Source organism: Rhinopithecus bieti, unplaced genomic scaffold (assembly GCF_001698545.2).
Source record: "Rhinopithecus bieti isolate Rb0 unplaced genomic scaffold, ASM169854v2 scaffold_4816, whole genome shotgun sequence".
In the NCBI taxonomy this organism is placed as follows: Eukaryota; Metazoa; Chordata; class Mammalia; order Primates; family Cercopithecidae; genus Rhinopithecus; species Rhinopithecus bieti.
The window spans coordinates 133,708-142,439 of NW_016804543.1; the positions used below are offsets into that span (position 1 = coordinate 133,708).

General features: G+C 39.9%; 1 long non-coding RNA gene across 1 annotated transcript in view; it reads left to right on the forward strand.

Moving 5' to 3' along the window:
- Positions 1–7,112, forward strand: part of LOC108527670 (uncharacterized) — an 8,091-nt gene extending 979 nt beyond the window's left edge. The window contains exons 2-3 of the long non-coding RNA XR_001884883.1: positions 4,544–4,694; positions 6,885–7,112. This is a non-coding gene — a long non-coding RNA (uncharacterized LOC108527670). The remainder of the gene's footprint in view (positions 1–4,543; positions 4,695–6,884) is intronic.
- Positions 7,113–8,732: the final 1,620 nt, after the last annotated feature.

Below are 8,732 nucleotides of genomic sequence, written 5' to 3' on the forward strand. Positions count from 1 at the left end.
TTTTTTTTAAAAAAAAAAAAAAAAAGATCTATGTTCTTCTATAGTAACAATGATATTAAGGGCAAAAGAATGCAAATGAAAACAGTAAGCACAGTGTACCATTTTATTTTATTCAAAACAGCACCAATTGCCTGCCAAGAACACACTTGCCCAGCTTATCTCATTTTTACCATCCTCTCAGACATTCAAGAGGAACTTGAAAATAAAAAATGTACAGGAATAGCATTTATATGTTTAAAAAATTCTTCACAAAACAAAATTGTACAGTCTTGGGATATACATATGTATATAAAAACATAGAAAACTCTCAGCAAAAATGCAGATCAAACTCCTAAAGAAGTAAAGTGAGATCAGGCATGGTGGCTCACGCCTGTAATCCCAGCACTTTGGGAGGCCGAGGCAGGCAAATCCCTTGAGGTCAGGGGTTTGAGACCAGCCTGACCAACATAGTGAAACCCTGTCTCTACTAAAAATATAAAACTTAGCTGGGCATGGTGGCGTGCACCCATAGTCCCAGCTACATGGGAGGCTGAGGCAGGAGAATTGCTTGAACCCAGGAGACAGAGGTTACAGTGAGCTGAGATGGCACCACTACACTCCAGCCTGGGCAACAAAGCAAGGCTCCATCTCAAAAAAAAAAAAAAATGAATGAAATTTGGGGCTTTTTGTATTTTTTTAATCGCTTAAAAAATTGAAGAGGTGTGGGTTGGGGTTAGAGGAAGGAATGATTTTTTCAGTCTCATTCTTAATGGTTTTTGTTTTGTATAGGAATATATACTCATATACCTGTTACTTGTGCCATCAAAAAATACTTTAAAGGAGAAGGAGCAACCCATGCTGAGGTGTTCACTTTTAACCAAGTCAGGTGTTTGTTCTTGAGTAGGCATGACCTGAATCTTACAATCTCAGAAGAGGAGGGCCCCACAGCGACCTTCTAGAACAGGTGTGTGATCTACACATGAGGGAACCGAGGTAACTAGCTTAAGGTCACATAGCAGAGGCAGTAGGAAGGGAAGAGGGGACGGAAGGAACAGGTGGCCAGCATTGGGGTGGGGAGGAGTAGTTGGATAAAAACTAGCTAATGTTGCAGAGCAGCTAAGGTTAAGGGGGCCTGGAGGCTGGAAGAAAGGAAGATGAACTAGAAGGATGTTAAAAGGTTTTGTAGCTGAAGCACACAAAAGTAAAAATGTAGCATGCAAGTTTCTCAGACTTTTCTCTTCCCACTGCTTACTGAGCTGAGCGGCTTCTGGGTTTGCCTGCTCGCCGTCTAGGGCCTTTGGTGGTGTTAATGCTGGGAACAGCAGAAAGATAATTTTAAAAATCCAGAAAAGCTTGAAATCTTTACATTAGAAAAGACCAAGACTCTCATGAAAGAAAATACCAGATCCAAAATGTCAAAAAATATCCAGAAAAATCTTGAAATCCTACATTAGAAAAGACCAAGACCCTCATGAAAGAAAACACCAGATCCAAAATGTCAAGGGTCAGGAGTCAAGAAAGAACCATGCTAGAGGGAGTCTGGAAAGCATGGAGGTTTTAGGGAGATTCAGCAAGAGTTGGCTGCACTCCAGAGACAATGGGATAAAAGGTGGAAAAGAGAACTTTATAACATTTCTGTGAGTTAAAAATGTAATCCCCTTTGCTCATTGTTTCTCAAGACTTCAGTAAAAATTTAAATTGTTCTTCGATATTTTCTGGATGTCAGACTTCATGCTGTATTGAACGGGACAGTAGACCAAGTTCCTAATGATGGCACTAAAAATTACCACTGCTGATGGAACTGGAAGGAGATAAACAACACTCTGAAATGCCAAGTTAGTATTAGGAGTATTAGAAACAGACCCTCTCTCCAAATTGTATTTCCCAACCATCTTCACTCCTTGCTCTCATCCCTTTGTTTCTCAGGCAAATATAAAAATGACATGGTGGTCATATAAAGTGCACAAAATTGAAACCACTTTTTTTCCAATGTGATTTTAGAAAGGATTTCAAAACATCACCATTTGCCTACCAGGAACACGCTTACCAACTTTTGATTCTCATCCCCATAAGCCTCTGAGACTTTCAGTGAAACTAGAAAATGGAAATATGTAAAAACAGCACATGTCAAATCATCGCAACTTGGAAGAATAAAATATTCTGTCTCTCTCTCTCTCTCTCTCACACACACACACACACACACACACACAAACATGAGGAAGGGGGAAAAAAACCAACACATGTCCTCCGTTTGTGCTGGCAGAGTACCAGGTGGGGGTGCTTAGGGACTTACTAAATTTGGTGCCCTGTTGAAAGCATAAGGTTTTTCTACTTTGTTATAAGCAGCCACTGCAGAGTGTTGGTTTATCCGCCCGTGGTGACCTCAGCCTGGTGAATGGGTTTTATGTACTGCATTTTCCAAACAGATCAGAATATGCATTGATATTTATGTGCCAAAAATTACCTGGGTGGCACCTTCCTATAAGAATGGAAATGATTCTCCTGAATCCCGCACACGTTGAACGAAGAATAAACAACCTTATTGAAAGAGTCTACATGACCTGGAATGCTAAAAGCCTTTGGTTTGCTTGCTGTAGTGCAAAAATATGAGAAATATTTAATGTTTAAAAATACACAATGGTATCATAATTTTGCTGCAGGTTCAAAGGCAGCACAATATAACTTAGTGTATTTAAAATGTAATGTCATTGTATATTTTCAAAATGCAAACAGCAGAGTTTGATAAATAGCTAGAGAGCACCAGACCATATCTTATCCTTATAAAAGTGTCTCCTATGAATGCTCACTGTATCTGTCAGAACATTCTTAATATGCTCCATAGCTGAATGTGCAGACAGCAACTCTATAGAAATGTATACAGCTACTTGGTGTGCGGTCTATGTCGATTCCAAGTGAAGCTTATATAAACTTCAGATGCCCAGCCTTTTGCTTTTGGAAATACATCTAAATGTTTATAATTTTCTAGATCTCTTCTATACCCAGGGTTTTAAAATTTTATTTTGACACAATATTCCTGTTTTTTAAATAATCAAACCAAGTTATTTATAATATATCTTGATCTGTTTTAATCCGTGTTTGATGTTTAATTGTGTATTTAAAACTATATGAGTTTTATATCATAAAATTGATATATGGTCATTATAAAATAGAATTTGTGTAGTGTATGTTTAATTCAACCATAAGTAACAAAGACATAAATATGGGGATTTATCGGCTCTTGTAAAGCCTGGAACCAGGAACCAGGCAGCAGAGCAGCACTATCTAATAGAACTTTCTGTGATGATGGAAATGTTCTATTATTTGTCTTGTCCAGTTTAGTAGCCACTAGTCACAGGTAGCCATTGAGTACTTTAAGTGTGGCTTAGTAGGGTAGAAGAATTAAACTTTTTATTTTATGTTATTTTAATAAATTTAAAATATTCATACGTGGCTACTGCTACCATCACAGCAAACGGCAAAAGTGGTAGCAGGTTGGTATGAAGGAGACTCATGGTCCTTCATCCTAGTGTTCTCCTGTCCATGGCTTCCGCCCTCCAGATCTCCTCATGGTCCAAGATGGCTGCCAGGACCATACCACAATTCCACATTCCAAGCAGCAGAAAGCAACACAGGCAAAAGGGCGAGTCCCTTCCCTTTCTAGAAGGCCTTTTTAGCTGTCATGTACAACACTTCTACTTGCCTAGGACTTAGTCTTATGACTACATCAAGCCATAAGAAGTCTGGAAAATATTTGGGGTTTGTTTTCTATGTGTTTTTGTTGTTGTTGTTGTTGTTGTTCTGTTTTGGTTTGATTTTGTTGTTTTTTGACTGAAGAAGGGATTCGAGGGCAGGTAGTTCACAGTCCCTGCCACAAAAAGTTGCACAGTTCATCATTCCCTCCCATTCCTGCAATCCCCAACCCAAACCCCTTACTAGTCCTCAGAGATAACTGCCATTAATAACATTGGTCGTAACCATCTGGCAAATTCATTTGGACACAAACGTATACTGTTTTTACATTATGCATTATTTACAACATATCTTGGATGGCTTTCGATGATAGTGTATATAGATCTACATAGTTCTACTTCATTCAGTAGACCATAAATTCCACGAGGGCAAGAACTGGGCCTGCTGTATTTGTCTTTGTGCCCTACATATAGTAGACATTGAAAGAAATCAGCACCACTGTGTCTCAATTTATGGATGTACCATAATTTATTTAATCCATTCTTTTATCCTAACTCTCCAAATAACAAACTCTCCCGAGAAAAAACAACTTTGCTTTATTCTCAGAGAACTCTGCAGCATTAACTAAATTAGCTATGCCCCTGACAATCTAATTTTCTAATTGTCTTTCCAATCAACTGCAAAAATTGATTGTCTCCACTCTTTTGTGATTTGATTCCGTTGCTATAACAACTCAAAAATATGTATCCATGTATCTGTTACTCCAGCCATGAAGATATGTGTGGATTTAGAGGCAGCACCAGCTAAGGAAAGAATCAAACTGGTTAAAAATTCTCTTAAGAAAGGAAATAAATCACTTCTTTGTGTTTTCCAGACATCCCCTAGTATAGATATATTCTACAACTGGAGAAAAATGGTTATGATTAAGGCTTAGAAGTGGAGTGCAGTGAAGGAACTTTAGGGAAAGCTGACAACCACCCCCTCTGCTGATCCCTGTGGAATTTTGCAAGGATAATGAGTAAAAAGTATAGCTGAAGAAACAGAGAGACAGTTTGTCAAACAGGAAAGAAGCAAGAACCCCTGACTTCATTTCTTATCATTCAAAGGGTGACAGTGTCCCTTGCATCGTATCCAGCATCATGGTGTGAATTCAATGAAATCATCAATGTTCTCACCTATCATATGTTGCCTGGCACATAGCAGCACTCACACAATCAGAGCTGTATATGTGGAAAATATTCACATGTTTCACACATCCTGGAATGGGTCCTAAGAATCACTGAGTCCATTTAGGGAGAGAGAATTTTCTTTTTTTTCCCCTTTTTGAGACAGAGTCTCACTCTATCACCCAGGATGGCGTGCAGTGGCGCGATTATCGGCTCACTGCAACCTCCACCTTAGGGAAAGAGATCTTTACAACAGTCTCTACCATACTGAGTAACTGAGACTGTTAGGGCCTGCAATGCAGCATATTTTCATTTCTCTCTAAAGGCATCCTTACTGATATATAGTCCATACCTATTTGGGTATCCCCTTTACTAATTAAGGCATTCTTGATACCTAGAGGACATAAAGACCAGCACAATATACAGGATAGCGGCAATCCACCAGGCCAGAAAGAAGTTCCACATTACAGACACCAGGAAATGTTTCTAAACCAGAGATCTCTCTCAGTCATCTGCACCAGAAATCCTTAGAGCTGCTAGTTAAAATGTAAATTCCTGGGGCCCAATTAAACATGCAGAATCAGCATTCATAGGGGTGAGGTCTACAGGCCTCCAATTTAACAAGGTCATTTTTGTGCATAGAAAAATTTAAAAATCATTGTCCAAGAGGGACTTAAATTGAATAACTAAATTGAATAACTGGATGCTTTTTATAACCCATCTTGTTGAAGTGACAGAGTTGACACACTAGAATACAAAGAGGAGTAACACAGATACCCTCTCCTCAAGAACACAGTGTCATGAGCACAGAATAGAGATGAGTAGGAGGAGAAACAGCAGAAAGGAAGGAGGGATTAACTCTTTAAGACATTGCTAGGGAAAGCTTTAAAGAACAGGTGATATCTGAGCTAGGCTTTGAAGGCTGAACAAGAGTTCACCAAGTTGCCGAGCTGGCACAATACATATTTTAGGGCAATACTTCTCAGACGTTACTGCATATAGGAATTGCCTGGGGAGCCTGTTAAAATGCAAGCTCTATTTCAATCAGTCTGGGGTAAAGCTCCCAGATGGTGCTGATGTTCCAGGGACCACATTTTGAGTAGCAAAGCTCTAGAGAAAGAAATGGCATAGCCATAATGAATCAGACAAGTGTGTATTAGTATGTTCTCATGCTACTAATAAACACATACCCAAGACTGGGTGATTTTTAAAGGAAAGCGGTTTAATGGACTCACAGTTCCACATGGCTGGGGAGGCCTCACAATCATGGCAGGAGGCAAAGGAGGAGCAAAGTCAAGTCTTATATGGTGACAGGCAAGAGAGCATAGGCAGGGGAACTCCCCTTTATAAAACCATCAGATCTCATGAGACTTATTCACTGTCTTGAGAACAGCATGGGAAAGACCTGTCCCCGTGATTCAATTATCTCCCACCAGGTCCCTCCCATGACACGTGGGAATTGTGGGAGCTACCATTCAAGATGAGCTTTGGATGGGGACACAGCCAAACCATACCAGTTTCTATTCTTCTGATAGTGAGGCAGGAATTACATCGTTTGTTGCGACATTTTTGACTTCTCTAATGGAGAACTAACTGACCTCTTCCCTTCTACTCAGGAATATCATTAACCATCATTAAATACACCCCTTAGGCATCTCACCCTAGACCCTGCTACATGGAATTACCTAAGGAAAAAGCAACTCCATTTAAAACCAATATCAGCAATTCTAAGCATTCAGTAAACTGGCCAGTACACTTTAGTGGTTATTGTTTTACATCTATTTTCCTATATCTTTTACTCTTCTGTCCTTCACCTCAGCCACAGATTTACTTCCTTTTTTTCTTTTTTTTTTTTTTTTTGTATCCTCAAATTAAGGAACAACAGAACATACTTTCTCCAATACAAATTCTCAGTGCTCCCCAGGTCTCGCCTGTATGCCACACCTCGGGGAAGCTGCCAGAGATTGACTCTCTCTTTGACTTTGCTATGTTCTCAGAAATTCCCCCTGCAATTACAGCTCTAAGCTTAACCTTTCTCCTGATCTCTAGACTGTCCTGCCAACAGAAGATACAGTGAAATGGTATGGAACATACACAGTGGAACAGAGGATACTGATGGAACAGTGTTTGTAAGCACAAAGTTTGGAAGTACACAATCCTAGATAAAATCCTGGCTCTGGAATTAACTGCGTGACCTTTGGCAAATTACCTCACCTCTTTGAGCCTCGGTGTCTTCCCATATAAAATGAGAATAATAAAAGCCCTTATCTCATAGTATTTCTGAAAGAGTTAAAAAAGCAAACCTAAGTGAAGGCCCCAGTACCTGGGTTGTCAGAGTTATTTTTTTAAAAAGTTGTAGCTATCATCATAATCCGACTCACTCTCCCTACTGTATAACCTCCACCGTCACCTCCATTTCAGTTCCAATCCCTGTACTGACTCAGATGCCCAGTTCACATACCCGAACACCCTACATCCATTCACCTTCACAGTGCCTTCTATTACCCATAGGTACTACCCTGTTTTTTTTTTGTTGTTGTTGTTGTTGTTTTGTCTGAAGCCATTTTTCTGCTTGTGTATTTCTTCTAAAAGACTCAATCTTGTTTGCAAAGAAGGACAAATATACCCACATAAGCCACGTTTGCTATCTCACCATGTTTTGTTATAAGCCTTATAGACAATCACAACAGGCGAGGGAAAAGGCAGCCTGGGAGAAAATGTTCCTCGATGCACTTGCCAAGCCAAGGTGTGGCCATGACAACCTGTGTACACACGTGGATACCACTGAGATTTTTCTGTTTAGGATTTGGCTTGCGTAACTACTGATCATATCTAATCTGTCTCATATACTTGAAGTAATTAGCTAACTACTGTTCTGTGTCCTGCAGTGCACTTGCATATTGCCACAATGACAGGCATTCCAACCTTTTGAAAGTTTGCCACTTGTATCAAGATGGACTGAGGACACTTAAGCTGAATCTTGAAACACTTAAATAGTTAACCAATTTATTGTGAAATCAGTTCGCCCTTCCACACTTAACTCTGTAAGTGTCTCAATTCATCATATCTGGAGATTGAATGTAGCACATGTGTTGGAAAGGAGAATTTTTTCTTTGTGTAGCATGTTGTCTTTTCTCCTGGAATAGGACAATGGGTAAGTAATGGATTATCAGGAGAAGAGAGAAAACTGACTTCCAATTAGTTTTCTTCCTCCTAGTGATTTAGGAGAGGTGAACTTTACTTCCTAAGCTGGTATTTTTCAAACTTTCAAAGATTCATTCCAAAAAATGTTCCTGTGTGCCTCCTATGCATGTGAATAGCATACGCTAGGGATACACTGATCCCAGCGCACCTCCAGGATTTCTCTGTACAAAGGTCCATGGGCAACATCTAACTAGAACTGAGAGAGCCATGGCACCTTCCACAAAGCCTCATGTGTACAGCAAGGGTGTGCACCAAAGGGTGCTGTTTCTCCTTTAGTTACTTATTTGAGGCAATTTGGGGTGAAGGTCCTGATCAGCATCATTTCAAATCCATTTTCCTACTCTGAGCCTTAGAAGAGGGGCTGAAGCTACTCCTTGGCTCTGCTACTAATTGTTAAACGAAACAAACATGATGCCTCCCATCACGGGGCTTATAGTCTAGTGAGGGGAGAAACAGACAATGAATGAGGAAGCAAACAAAAAATTGAATAAAGATGGTGAGAAGTGTTATGAAGGAGATGAATAAGGTAGTGTGATAGAGAATAATGAGGAAGACCAGGGCAGGTGACATGTAACGAGAATTTTGAAAATGAAGCATCAGGCATACAAAGAACAGAGGAACAGGTCTGTGAGCATGTAGAAGGCACATGAGCCTAGAGGTGAGAGCAGAGTTGAGCCTGCAGTGTGGGAAGCC